This window comes from Rhinoderma darwinii, chromosome 2 (assembly GCF_050947455.1).
Source record: "Rhinoderma darwinii isolate aRhiDar2 chromosome 2, aRhiDar2.hap1, whole genome shotgun sequence".
In the NCBI taxonomy this organism is placed as follows: domain Eukaryota; kingdom Metazoa; phylum Chordata; class Amphibia; order Anura; family Rhinodermatidae; genus Rhinoderma; species Rhinoderma darwinii.
Window position 1 is genome coordinate 297,490,214 of NC_134688.1, and position 15,060 is coordinate 297,505,273.

Here is a 15,060-nt window from a genome sequence, read left to right on the forward strand (position 1 = left end):
ATCCCGCACGGTGAACGCCGTAAAATAAAATAATAATAAACCGTACCACAATCACAATTCTTTGGTCACTTCACCTCCCAAAAAATGGAATAAAAAGAGATCAAAAAGTCGCATGCACCTAAAAATGGTACTGATCAAAACTACAGTTCGTTACGCAAAAAATAAGTCCTCGCACGGCTTTATTGATTGAAAAATAAAAACGTTATGGCTCTTAGAATAAGGTAACACAAAAAGTGAATGATTGTTTACAAAACGTATTTTATTGTGCAAACGCCATAAGACATAAAAAAAAACTATAAACATCTGGTATCGCCGTAATCGTATCGCCCCGCAGAATAAAGTGAATATGTCATTTATAGCGCACGGTGAACGCTGTAAAAAAAAACGAAAAAAAAACAATAGTAGAATTGCTGTTTTTTAGTCACCACGCCACCTAAAAATAGAATAAAAACTGATCAAAAAGCCGCATGCACCCCAAGAAAACTACAATGGATTCCTCAAGGGGTCTAGTTTCCAAATTGGGGTCACTTTTGGGGGGTTCCCAATGTTTTGGCACCACAAGACCTCTTCAAACCGGACATAGTGCCTAATAAAAAAGAGGCCTCAAAATCCACTGGGTGCTCCTTTGCTTCGGAGGCCGGTGCTTCAGTCCATTACCGCCCGAGGGCCACATGTGGGATATTTCTCTAAACTGCAGAATCTGGGTAATAAGTATTGAGTTGCGTTTCACTGATAAATCCTTTTGTGTTATAAAAAAAATGGTATAAAGAGGATTTTCTGACAAAAAAATAAAGTAAATTTCACCTCTACTTTGCTCTAAATTTTTGTGAAACACCTAAAGGGTTCATAAACTTTCTACATGCTGTTGTGAATACTTTGAGGGGTCTAGTTTCTAAAATGGGGTATTTGATAGGGGTTTCTAATATATGGGCCCCTCAAAGCAACTTCAGAACTGAACTGGAACCTAAAAAAATTAATAAATGAGGCAATACTTCGCTTCTTACATTATACTGATAATGAGCCGTGCCCACCCCGAGATGACCCCAGTTTTGACCGTTTGTATAAACGGAGAACCCTATTAGACCGTTCCAGTGCCCGTTCCAGTTTTCCCAAGCATACATCCCCGAGAAGTGTATTTCTATTGATGAGTCCCTGGTACATTTTAAAGGGAGGGTTCAATTCCGCGAGTACCTGCCGGGTAAGAGGGCAAGGTATGGCGTGAAGATGTATAAGCTGTGAGAGTGCATCAGGGTATACCTACAGGTTTAGGATATATGAAGGAAAGGCCACCCCCAAACCAGACTGCATCCTGGACTACAATAGGTACATGGGAGGGATGGACTTGTAAGATCAAGCCCTGAAGCCCTACAGCGCCATGCGGTGTGGTATAAGAAGCTGGCCGGGAACATCATATAGATGGCTTTGTACAATGCGTACGTGCTACGTCGATGTGCAGGCCAGACGGGAACTTTCCTGGAATTTCAAGAGGTGATTATCAAGAACCTAATCTTTAGGGACCAAGAAGGGGGGGCACCCAGTACTTCTGGAAGCGAGCCCACACGCATCGTACCAGGGCAACACTTTCCAGGGGAAGTTCCCCAAACTGGCAAGAAGGGAAAAAGTCAAAAGAGGTGCAAAGTCTGCTATAAGAGGGGGATAAGGGAGGACACAATATATCAATGTGACACGTGTCCCGAATAACCAGAGCTCTGTATGAAAGTGTTTTAAAATTTATCATACATCCCTTGGTTTATAATTTACCCCAATTTTACTTACCCTGATGCACTCCGCACAGCTTATCCCCCCTCGTCTTTCCCCTCTGGGCCCTGCTGTGTGTCCAGGCAGCTGATAACAGCCACATGTAGGGTATTGCCATACCCGGGAGAACCCACATTACAGTTTATGGGGTGTAGGTCTCCGGTCAAAATGGTCACTACACCTCTAGATGAATGCCTTAAGGGTGTAGTTTTTAAAACGGGGTCACTTCTTGCGGGTTTCAACTGTACTGGTACCTCAGGGGCTTCTGCATACATGACTTCGCACTAGAAAATCCCGAGTAGGCCAAATGGTGGTCCTTTCCTTCTGAGCCCTCCCATGGGCCCAAACGGCAGTTTATCACAACAAATGGGGTATTGCGGCACTCAGAACAAATTGTGCAACAGAATGGGGTATTTTGTTTCTTGTGAAAATAAGAAATTTTCAGCCAAAACTACATATTATTTGACAAAAATAATTTTGTTTTCATTCCCAGCCCAATTCAAATAAGTTCTGTGAAGAAACTATGGGGTCTAAATGGTCACATTACCCATAAATGAATTCCTTGAGGGGTGTAGTTTCCAAAATGGGGTCACTTCTGGTGGGTTTCCATTGCTTTGATACCTCTGGGGCTCTGCAAATGTGACATGGCACCCGAAAACCAATCCATCAAAATCTGTACTCCAAAGAACACACAGCGCTCCTTCCCTTCTGAGCCCTCCCATGGGCCCAAACGGCAGTTTATCACCACAAATGGGGTATTGCCGCACTCAGGACAAATTGGGCAACAAAATTGAGTATTTTATTTCTTGTGAAAATAAGAATTTTTGAGCTAAAATGACATATTATTGGAAAAAATATATTTTTTTTAAATTCCCAGCCCAATTCAAATAAGTTCTGTGAAGAAACTATGGGGTCTAAATTGTCACATTACCCATAAATGAATTCCTTGAGGGGTGTATTTTCCAAAATGGGGTCACTTCTGGTGGGTTTCCATTGCTTTGATACCTCTGGGGCTCTGCAAATGCGACATGGCACACGAAAACCAAACCAGCAAAATCTGGACTCCAAAGAACACACAGCGCTCCTTCCCTTCTGAGGCCTCCCATGGGCCCAAACGGCAGTTTATTGCCACAAATGGGGTATTGATGCACTCAGGAGAAATTGGGCAACAAAATTGAGTATTTTGTTCCCTGTGAAAATAAGAAATTTTGGTAAAAAATTACATCTTATTGGAAAAAATGACATTTTTTTAATGTCACAGCCCAATTGAAATAGGTGCTGTGAAAAAACTGTGCGGTCAAAATGCTAACAACAACCATAAATGAATTCCTTGAGGGGTGTAGTTTCCAAAATGGGGTCACTTTTGGTGGGTTTCCATTGCTTTGATACCTCTGAGGCTCTGCAAATGCGACATGGCACCCGAAAACCAATCCAACAAAATCTGGACTCCAACAAACATATAGCGCTCCTTTCCTTCTGAGCCCTCCCATGGGCCCAAACGGCAGTTTATCACCACAAATGGGGTACTGCCACACTAAGGACAAATTGGGCAACAAAATGGGGTATTTTGTTCCCTGTGAAAATAAGAAATTTTGATCACAAATGACATTTTATTGGAAAAAATGACATTTTTTTCATTTCAGAGCCCAATTCAAATACGTGCTGTGAAAAAAATGTGCGGTCAAAATGGTAACAACAACCCTAAATGAATTCCTTGAGGGGTGTAGTTTACAAAATGGGGTCACTATTGGGGGATTCCTACTGTTTTGACACCTCAACACCTCTCCAAACCTGGCATGCTGCCTAAAATATATTCTAATAAAAAAAGAGGACTCAAAATGCACTAGGTGCTTCTTTGCTTCTAGGGCTTGTCTTTTAGTCCACGAGCGCAGTAGGGCCACATGTGGGACATTTCTAAAAACGGCAGAATCTGGACAATACATATATAGTAGTGTTTCTCTGGTAAAACCTTCTGTGTTACAGAAAAAAAAATGAATAAAATTGAAATTCAGCAGAAAAAATGAAATTTGCAAATTTCACCTCCACTTTGCTTTAATTCCTGTGAAATGCCTGAAGAGTTAAAAAACTTTATAACTGCTGTTTTGAATACTTTGAGGAGTCTAGTTTTTAAAATGGGGTGTTTTATCAGGGTTTCTAATACATAGGCCCCACAAAGCCACTTCAGAACTCAAGAGGTACCTTAAAAAAAAGGCTTTTGAAATTTTCTTAAAAATATGAGAAATTGCTGTTTATGTTCTAAGCCTTGTAACGTCCAAGAAAAATAAAAGAATGTTCAAAAAACGATGCCAATCTAAAGTAGACATATGGGAAATGTGAACTAGTAACTATTTTGGGTGGTATAACCGTCTGTTTTACAAGCAGATGCATTTAAATTCTGAAAAATGCAATTTTTTCAAAATTTTCTCTAAATTTTGCAATTTTTCACCAATAAACACTGAATATATCGACCAAATTTTATCACGAACATGAAGCCCAATGTGTCACGAGAAAACAATCTCCGAATCGCTTGGGTAGGTTTAAGCATTCCGACGTTATTACCACATAAAGTGAAATATGTCAGATTTGAAAAATGGGCTCTGAGCCTTAAGGCCAAAACTAGTCTGCGTCCTTAAGGGGTTAAGGGTGAGGCTCAGAATTTTTTTTATTTCCATTGCATTTGTGGGATTCCACAACCTGGCATAAGGTGACGAAGGCTTATTGGCAATGTACTGCCTGGCATACAAATTTGTTTCCTGCACAAAATGTTCCAAAACTTGGTCCGTAAAAAAAATATTAAAATAATTTAGTGGTGAAAAATTACTGACATTGGGATTTATGCCAGGAGTAGCAATAAAGTCATTTATGGTGGGAGAAAATAGACTAAATCGGTTAGTTGGGGTTGTGCAATGTCAGGGGCTGCACTTTGAACGGACGTTGTGGCAACTGCGCCGTCTCCCATATCACTGGTGCTGGGTCTCATATCCGTAGAATCCCTTGAAGCGACACTTTCGCTGTCGCTTTCAAGAAAAAGCTCAACTTCAGATGCAGAATCCGTATCGGAGCATAGCATCTGATAGGCTTCCTCAACGCTGTATCTTTTGGCAGCCATAATGATTATACAGTCTAAACCGCAAATAATAAACGTAACTAGCGGTTTCAATTTTTTTATCAACTATCACACTAAAGGAATAAAAAATTTTTTTTTTTTTGTTTGATTTTTTTTTTACGTTTTTTTTTATTTTCAAACCTAAACCTAAACCCTACGCCTAACACGAACTGTAAACCTAAGCCCAGAACAGAACCCTACGCCGTCTAACAGCGTACCCTAAAAAGAAAGTCGTTTATAGTACGATTCTTAGTATATACAGTAAATATATTTATATTTATATATATATGTATATACTATAAAATACTGAAAAAATGATTTTTTTTTTTAAACTATGTGAGGAACAAGTGATTTTGTGAGGGGGACACTGACACACTTGTATCTGTTTCTCTCCACAGCTAGAACAGAGTGAGGAGAAACAGATACATGTTTTACTTTTATTTTACAGTAGTGATCACTATGATTGGATATCATAGTGAACACAAAAAAGATCAGGAACCAATACTATTGGCTCCTGATCACTGCTCTAAGAACAGAGCTGCTAGCAACAGCTCGTTCTTAGAGCAGGAGCTGTCATTTAGACACTCCCAGCGGCTCTGTACACAGTAACAGCGTGTGACCGCTGTGATTGGCTGTCACAGCGGTCACATGCTGTTACGACGAAATCGGCAGGTCCTGATGGCTGCACTAAGAACCGGACCTGTTACATACAGCCGGTTTTTAGTGCAGACTTGACCAGGCTGCCGTTAAACCCACTCTACTACAGCGACGCCAAAAGGCGTCGCTGTAGACTGAGTACCTGCACCGCCCGACGTCAAAAGACAGTGGGCCGTCGTTAAGGGGTTAAAGGGGTTATCCGTGAAGTAAAAAAAACAACAACCCACAAGCGTGTCTAATCACTATTATGTAACAATTGCACTGCTTTCCTAAAATAAAATCACATTACAGCATTACTCATCTATCCTCGATGTAACAGTGTATCCGCGGGAAGATTTCCGGTTAGTAAGCAGGATTTGTTTTCTCTGTTTACCCTGGTTTTACTTCAGCAGGGACCTCATTGTGCCAGCCCCCATAGCGGTCACATGGGATGATGACGTATCGGCGCCTTTGAAGCTAGTGATCACGTGAGGCGTTGATGCTCCGGCACCACTGAAGGGCAGGATAAAAAAAACTCAAGGGGAAGGGATAACTAGTTGGGAGGGGGCAATGGACAGATACAGGGGGCAGAATAATTACCGGAGAACATCCCTGTGGCGTGACGTAGGTAAGTGAGGTATCAACACAGGTCTGGGTGCGTACTAATGCTTGTACACGAGCCTGTGTCAAAGGAAAAAAAGACTCATGAAAAGCAGAACTTCTGGGCAGAGGTAGTGTGAATAGGAAGAAATGCGTCTTGATTTAATACAGAATGTATATTCGGAAGTTGAATCAATATTTAGATAATTAGTCCAAAAATGTTGTGTCCATGGAAAACCCCTTTAAAGCGAATCCTGTCCAAGAAAAATCACTTTAAAGGCAAGGTGTCATTAATTATTTATTTTTTTATCATATTGCTTTTAATATGATATTAACATAAATTTTATTTATTTGTGTTCTCGTGTTCTACTTTTTACTTTGTTCTTACTTTTACTTCTCTATGGGGGCTGCCATTTTTTTTTCATCTCTGTATGTGTCGATTAAGGACACATACAGAGATGGAATACGGCACATACATCCCCATAGAGAATGGGAACAGGAGCCATTCTATTCTCTGAAGCGTATGCCGTCTGTGTGGGAATGGCGCATGCGCCGCTTCCACACAGACCAAAAGGAAGCTCGTTCGCAGAGCGAAATCCGGCGCCATTTTCATGTGGACCTGAAGCCGCTGCCGGACAGTAAGATGACGACTTCTGGCCGCGGCTTTCGGCCATATGTTCAAGGAAGCGAGGAATAGGAGCGGCGGCGGCAGGAGAAGGTAATTTATGTTTGTGTATGTGATATGTGTATTATGTTCGTGTATGTGATGTGTGTATTATGTTTGTGTGATACTGTCTGCTGAGCACTGTATCTAATCCGCCTACACTGTGCAGTCGCTCAGAAAATGGCGGCACACAGTGTAGGAGGCTTGAAGATTCAAACCCCTCCTTCTCCTGGCACTAGCCAGAATAAGGGTGGGAGGATTGTGTGAGGACACGAGAGAGTGTGTCTACCCCAAATTTGCAGCATAAAGCAATGAGGTTGCTTTACCACATTGACCATGCTGTAATTTTGGGAACTGCTCCCTCTAGTGACCAGCACATGGAAATGTTATAAATTAGAATCTAATTTATAATATTTCCTGACTTGTGAAAAAATTAAAACAATGTGTAATCACTTAAATAATAATTGTTTAAATAAAAAATAAATAAAAAAAGCGACACATTCCCTTTAAAGAGATTATCCAGTTATAAAAAAAATTCTGACTCCCGACACCCCAGCTGTTTTTAAAGGGTCGTTGCGCTTGTACGAGCGCTACTTCCCGTTTATTACAGTCACTGCTCGTACTGTGAATCGCGGACACACTTGTAGCAGCGGTTCACAATATTACAAACTTCTACCGTTCACATAAATGGGAGCAGGCTGTAATGCTGTGAACTGTTGCTACAAGTGTGTCGGCGATTCACCGTACGAGCAGATAAGGAATGAAGGGGAAGCAGCGCTTGTACGAGCGCTGCAGCACCTTTAAAGCAGCTGAAGAGTCGGGGTGCTGGGAGTCGGACCACCACCGATCAGGTATTGATCGCCTATACTGCAGATAGGCCATCAAATTTTTTTATGACTGGACAACCCCTTTAATACCAAACTATTATGTGATACTGTACCCACTGAGCCCCCACCCCCAGGTGTAAGTCTGAAAATTAACTGGGGGATCAGGTTATTGTCTCCATTGCTTTTTTGTTGTTGTAAAGGTCATGTGGCTTCAGGACTTTAGGCCTCGTGTTTTGTCTGTTGTTTTGCACTGCATGTTGGTACGCCAGCATTTTTTAAATGTAACATTTTTTTGGGGTGTTTTATATATGCGCTTTTGTTGTCATTTTATACAAGCGTTTTTTCCTGGCGTTTTTGATGTCCCATAGAAAAGCCTATGTAAAAAATGGCAGAGAAAAACCATACTAGATGCACACAGCGTTTTAAAAAAAAACGCCACTCTCGAAAATTCTATAAAAACGCCACAAACCAAAATGCTACGTAGGCTTTAAATGTTTTACCATAGACTATAGTCATTTCTGGCTACAGCGGTTTTTGTGGGAAAATCGTACAAAGAAACGCCATGGAAAAACACATGTGGCAGATTTTGTTGCAAAATTTTCTGTGACTGAAAATCTGTTCCATTCATCTAAAAATCATGGTCCTTCCTTAGAAACAACCCTATTCAAATGAATGGAAATGATTTTCAGTCAGAAAATTCTGCAGCAAAATCTGCCACCTATGAATCCACCCTTAGGGTATGTTCACACGGCCAAATTTCAGACGTATACGAGGCGTATTATGCCTCGTTTTACGTCTGAAAATACGGCTCCAATACGTCGGCAAACATCTGCCCATTCATTTGAATGGGTTTGCCGACGTACTGTGCAGACGACCTGTTATTTACGCGTCGTCATTTGACAGCTGTCAAACGACGACTCGTAAAAATACAGCCTCGTCAAAAGAAGTGCAGGACACTTCTTTGGACGTTTTTGGAGCTGTTTTCTCATAGACTCCAATGAAAACAGCTCCAAAAACGGACGTAAAAAACGCCGCGAAAACGGCGCGAAAAACGCCGCGAAAATTGCGAGTTGGTAAAAAAACGTCTGAAAAGCTCTGGATTTTCAGACATTTTTGTTGACTACGTGTGAACATACCCTCAGCTTTCTCTGCCTGAATCCTGTTTCTTATATAATGGATGTGTTGTAAAATGGTTTTGTTTTCAGGCCGCTGTCACGTGGGGAATTGTTCATAGCTGTATTTCGTTATTACAATCTTCGTTCACGCGGCGTGTATTCGACATGTTTTACGCGCCCCGAAAAAACGTATCAAAAACGCATGATTTAAGCTTTCCATTGACATCAATGAGAGAGCATTTTTAGTGCATACGACGCGTTATTTTCGTGCGAGTGTTTTAAAAAAAAAAAGAAGCTTCAGATTAATTCTTTGCTTCGCCGAAAAAGCAGCTATTTATCATTTAGTATATGGGAGTCCTAATTACGCGCCAAGAAAACGCACACAATGCGTAAAAAAAAGCGACAAAACAATCAAAAATGTTTATATTTTAAAAAGCGCTTTATAAAAACCCTTGCGTTTTTGACAGGTTTACACATCGTTTGTTTTCGAGCGACGTGTGAACAGGGCTTTACTGATATATTCTGTCTACTGTAGCAGCTTGAAGCAGGCTATTTATCTGAAATTGGCAAATACATGACCAGGTCTGATTGTAGTCGAAGGACTGTTGTTCAAATTCATACGGTGGAGGTGTATATTGTCAAGAGTATCATAGACCTGTTGAGGAAGTTATTGCTCAAAATATATTAGCCTGAAATTTTAGGCGAGTGTTCCACAGACACTCACTACGTGAATTTATCCAGATCTAGATCATAGGGTATATCGATATATATCGGAGAGAAGTAAGAGACACAGGCATTGCTAGTATGCTCAAAAATACCTCTCTGAGATTTATTGCCAAAAACAATTACAATAATATCTTTCAAAAGGGGAATAGGCTTGATTTCAGCCAATCATTTACAATGACAATAACTGTGATTCAGCCATTCGCGTATGAGAATATTTCATATTGAGCCAATCAGATATATATTACATTTCAAATGTAATATTATAATTTCATTAGATGCTTACGTCAGACTTGCACCTGCACATGTTAGCCTCTAAATGGAGGAGGTGTGGGAGTTATTTGCGAATATATATGTGAATAATGAAATAGAGAAAATTATTAAGGAATGTGATAACTTCACATATGGGCGCTCAGCCAGACTGCTAACTTTATCAAGGTTACAGAAAGAATATTCAGCGATTTATTTTTATATATATGAGATGGGGGGGGGGGGGGTGTCATTGCAGATGGAATAGAAATTCCATCTCTGCATGATCCGACATATGTCACAACTTTTGGAGATTGGAAATATACCACAGTGCCCCCATAACAGAGGTGTGCACTGAATGTGCTCTGTTAAAGTCTTGTTACTGGCAATTTTTCGGCTTAATTTTTATTTATTTTTTTCATGTATGGTGTTCTGAATTTGCTTTTGGCCAAGGGTTATTTAGTGTAATGCAAATGATATCTGTGGTAAGGAGTGCATAGCTTGTCACATTGTCAGCAAATTTCTTAAGCAATGTGTTGTATTTATAGGACCGAATTTCAAGCATGATCATGAAGCCTCTTGTCTAGTAATATATGAATTCCCTTCCTGCCGTTTTGTGCCTTGACGATCATCTGTATTAAATCTACTCAGGTAAAGTACTGGTACCATCTTGCTTTCTTTGGCCACACTGCATGGGTAATTCAGTAATTCATTAGAGGGAGGACGTCCGTGACATTGCATCCTTTTCACAAATTCAGCTGGCAAGCAGAACCGGCACCTTTTGGGGGCTTTGTGATGACCATCTCTCACTAGCTTAACTCATAGTAGATCACTTGTAGATGTCCTGTATTAACCAGAGAAAGGATCAGCTACAAAGAGCATCTCCAATTCGGGGGGACTCGGACGTTGTTCAGTTGCTGCAGGGTTCCACCAAACATGACAGCTGATGGCTAGATGTCCCAGCAGTTATCACCGCTCAGGAACATGCCGGGGGAAACGGGATAGTATTTTTCCCATGATGTACTATTACCTCACTGAGTGCGAACAACGCTCTCAGGATGACGGTATAGTACGTCAAGGAGCAGGAAGGGGTTAAATAAGGGCCAAAATTCACACCTGTTATTCCACAGAATGAATGACTTCACCAGTTTAACTCCTTACTGCTATTATTTTGAACAAGCCCCTTTCAATCAATGATTCAATTACTCAGAATTAGTGGCATGCATGTTCTAATTGTTGGCTCTGTTTTTTTTTTTTCTACTACACTTAGAAGTCAATTATTTGCTATGTAGAAATATCACTTCTACCAAAAAACATTGGTTTATCAGGTTAATGATGTTGGATTGCTATTTTTTTTTTTTTACACTATTGTAAATCCATGTGAAGTTGATAGTCAGGATGGATTTACAAGGGATGGCATGTAAATCCAGCCTAAAACTTGAATCCACTAAGAAAATTACATGTGTTACATGTGGATTTTGGTGGTGATACACAGTGGATATAAAAAGTCTACACACCCCTGTTAAAATGCCAGTTTTTGTCATGTTCCAAAATCAGTCCAAGATGAATCATTTCAGATTTTTTTTCACCTTTAACCTCTTAGTGACCGGCCTATTTTAGGCCTTAATGACCAAGCTATTTTTTAAGTCTTTCCATCGTCTCATTCAAAGAGCTATAATTTTTTTTATTTTTGCATCGACATTGCTGTATAAGGTCTTGTTTTTTGCGGGACAAGTTGTATTTTTTTAATAGCACCATTTTGGGGTACATAGAATTTATTGATTTAACTTTTGGAAAAAGTGGGTTTTTCATATTTTTTTCACTTACGTTTTTTTTAATTAACTTTATTTAAAAAAAATGTACTACTCCCACCAGGTGACGTAACTATGTGATTGTCCGATCGCTTTTATAATACACTGCAATACTTTTGTATTGCATGGTATTAGTGGCAGTACGTGTAAGAAAGACTCTGTCGTGGCCTAGCAGGCATAACAAGTGGCAGACCTGGAGGCCTTTATTAGGCCCCCTGGCCGCCATAGAATCCACCGACACTCTGCGATTTTACTTAGTGTCGCATCTGAGGGGTTAAAACAAGCGAGATTGATACTGATATCGATCTCGCCCGTTAGAGCAGGGCCGCTCCCTGCTCTCAGCTACCTGTGGTAATTGTTGCTCACTCTTCCTTGCAAAAGCTCTCCAAACCTGTCAGATTGCGGAGGGCATCTACTGTGTACAGCCCTCTTCAGGTCACCGCACAGATTTTCAATGGAATTCGGGTCTGGGCTCTGACTGGACCATTCCAAAACTTTGATCTTCTTCTGGTGAAGCCATTCTTTTGTTGATTTGGAGGTATGCTTTGGGTCGTCGTGCTGAAAGGTAAAATTTCTCTTCAGCTTTTTAGCAGAGGCCTGTTGCAAGTTTTGTGCCAATATTGACTGATATTTGGAACTGTTCATAAGTCCCTCCACTTTGACTAAAGCCCCAGTTCCAGCTGCAGAAAAACAGCCCCAAAGCATAATGCTTCCTCCACCATGCTTCACTGTGGGTATGGTGTTCTTTTGGTGATGTTCAGTGTTGGCTTTGCGCCAAAAAGTTCAACCTTGGTATCATCAGACCATAACCCGTTTTCCCACGTGGTTTTGGCAGACTTACTGTAAGGCTTTGCAAACATAGCCGGTCTTGGGTGTTTTTCTTTGTTAGAAAAGGCTTCCGTCTTGCCACATTACCCCACAGCCCAGACATATGAAGAATATGGGAGATTATTGTCACATGCACTACACAACTAGTAACTGCCAGAGAATCCTGCAGCTCCTTTAATGTTGCTGTAGGCCTCTTGGTAGCCTCCCGGATCAATTTTAGTCTTCTCTTTACATCAAGTTTTAAGGGACGTCCAGTTCTTGGTGATGTCACTGTTGTGCCAAATGTAATCCACTTCTTGATGACCGTCTTCACTGTGTTTCATGGTATATCTAATGCCTTGGAAATTCTTTGGTACCCTTCTCCTGACGGATGCCTTTCACCAATCAGATCCCTTTGATGTGTTGTAAGCTCTTTACGGGCCATGGCTTTTGCCGTCACATGCAAGAAAGAAAATGTTGGGAAAATCCTAATAGAACAGCTGAACTTTATATGGGGTTATTCAGAATCATCTTATATATGGCAGCTGTGTACTGACTACTATTTAACATGAGTTTAAATGTGATTGGCTATTTCTGAACACAACAACATCCCCAATTATAAGAGGGTGTTCAGACGTATGCAACCACATTATTGTAGTTTTGTTATTTTTATCCCCCCCCCCCCCCCTAAATGATTTCAGTTTGTTTTTCAATGGAATTCTACAGATAATATGTCACGACACAGGAAAAAGTTCTGAAACTATTCATCTTGTACTGATTTTTTTGTCATGACAAAAACCTGGCATTTTAACAGGGGTGTGTAGACTTTTTATATCCACTGTAGCTGCGGATTGTACGTATTGCATTACTATGCATCTTTGCAATAGACACTGCCTGTTGCGGATTTTCAGGTGGCTTTTTCCAGAATAAGCTGATATATGTGTGTACATGAGGAATAACATGAGGTTAGTCAGTTCACACATTGCGTATGAACGGCGTATACCTGTATTATAATACCTGTATTATGTTGTGGAAAATCCACAGCATAATACAGTAGCAGCAAAGTGGGTAAGATAAAACAAGTCTCATCCACATGCTGCGTAAATACTGAGCGGAAAAAACGCTCAGAAATTGACCTGTGGTGCAGAATTTCATTCCGCAGCTTGTCAATTGTATTTGCGTAAACGCTGCTTATTTGTTGCGGGTTTTCCTCCCCATTAAATTAAATAGGGAAAACCTGCAACAAATAGCAGCAGGGGCGTAGCTAAAAGCTTATGGGCCCTGGTGCAAGAATTCAGCTTTGGCCACCCTACCCCTCCCCAACACCACCAGTCCCCTGCCCGCGCCTTTGCCCAGCCGCCTTGCCTAACAGTCCCCGTGGATGCCCCCACAGTATAATGCGCCCGTAGCTGCCTCCACTGTATAATGGCCCCATAGCTGTCTCCACGGTATAATGCCCTCACACAGTATAATGCCCCAAATAGCTGCCTCAACGGTATAATGCCCCCACACAGTATAATGCCTCTCATAGCTGCCGCCACTGTATAATGCCCCCATAGCTTCCCCCACACAGTAAAATGCCCCCATAGTATAATGCTCCCCATAGCTGCCCCCCTCACAGTATAATACCCCCATTGCTGCCTCCACGGTATAATGTCCCCACACAGTATAATGCCCCCAATGGCTGCCTCCACGGTATAATGCCCCCACACAGCATAATGCCTCTCATAGCTGCCGCCACTGTATAATACCCCCATAGCTTCCCCCACGTATAATTCCCCCATAGTATAATGCTCCCCATAGCTGCCCCCCTCAAGGTATAATGCCCCCATAGCTGCCTCCCGGGTATAATGCCCCCACACAGTATAATTCCCCCCCCCCATAGCTGCCTCCACGAGATAATGCCCCCACACAGTATAATGCCCCCCCATAGCTGCCTCCACGAGATAATGCCCCCACACAGTATAATGCCCCCCCATAGCTGCCTCCATGACATAATGCCCCCACACAGTATAATGCCCCCCCATAGCTGCCGCCACGGCATAATACCCCCACACAGTATAATGCCCCTCCATAGCTGCCTCCACGGCATAATGCCCCCACACAGTATAATGCCTCCCATAACTGCCTCCATGGTATAATGCCCCCATAGCTGCCTCCACAGTATAATGCCCCCACACATTATAATGCACCCCATAGCTGCCTCCATTGTATAATGCCCCCCATAGCTTCCAACACACAGTATAATGCCCCCATAGTATAATGCTCCCCATAGCTTCCCCATACAATATAATGTTCCCTATAGCTGCCCCCTCACAGTATAATGCCTCCTATAGCTGCCCCCACAGTATAATGCCCCCATAGTTAAATTCTCCCCATAGCTGCCCCCATACAGTATAAGGCCCCCCATACAGTATAAGGCCCCACTTAGCTGCCCCATACAGTAAAATGCTCCAATAGCTGCCACCATATCAGCCCACCCCTTCCTTCCTTCCTTCCTTAAGTATAAGGCCCCATAGTGCCTAATAGAAAAATAATAACATAATTACTTACGTATCCCCGTTCCCACGGCGGGTGGAGGATCCTTCTCCAGTCTGTGCTGTGAGTGACTCTGCGCAGACAGGCGCGATGACGTCATAACATCACGTCTGCCTGTGCCAAACCGCTCATGGCAGAGTGAATGATGGGGCAAGGAGCCGTGACTCCTTGCGCCAGTATTGAATTCAACTGTATCTGCATCCTAAGGATGTAGATGCAGTTGGAA

At 41.8% G+C, this 15,060-nt stretch overlaps 1 protein-coding gene across 5 annotated transcripts in view; it reads left to right on the top strand.

Annotated features, from left to right (window-relative positions):
- Positions 1-15,060, top strand: part of KLHL12 (kelch like family member 12) — a 102,569-nt gene that overhangs the window by 7,951 nt on the left and 79,558 nt on the right. For 4 of the 5 annotated variants that reach the window (XR_012881033.1, XM_075850594.1, XM_075850596.1 and 1 more), the window contains exon 2: positions 10,227-10,329. The exons of the other annotated variant lie outside the window; for it this stretch is intronic. The gene's annotated coding sequence lies outside the window, so the exon portion shown is untranslated. The remainder of the gene's footprint in view (positions 1-10,226; positions 10,330-15,060) is intronic. 5 annotated transcript variants of the gene reach the window in all.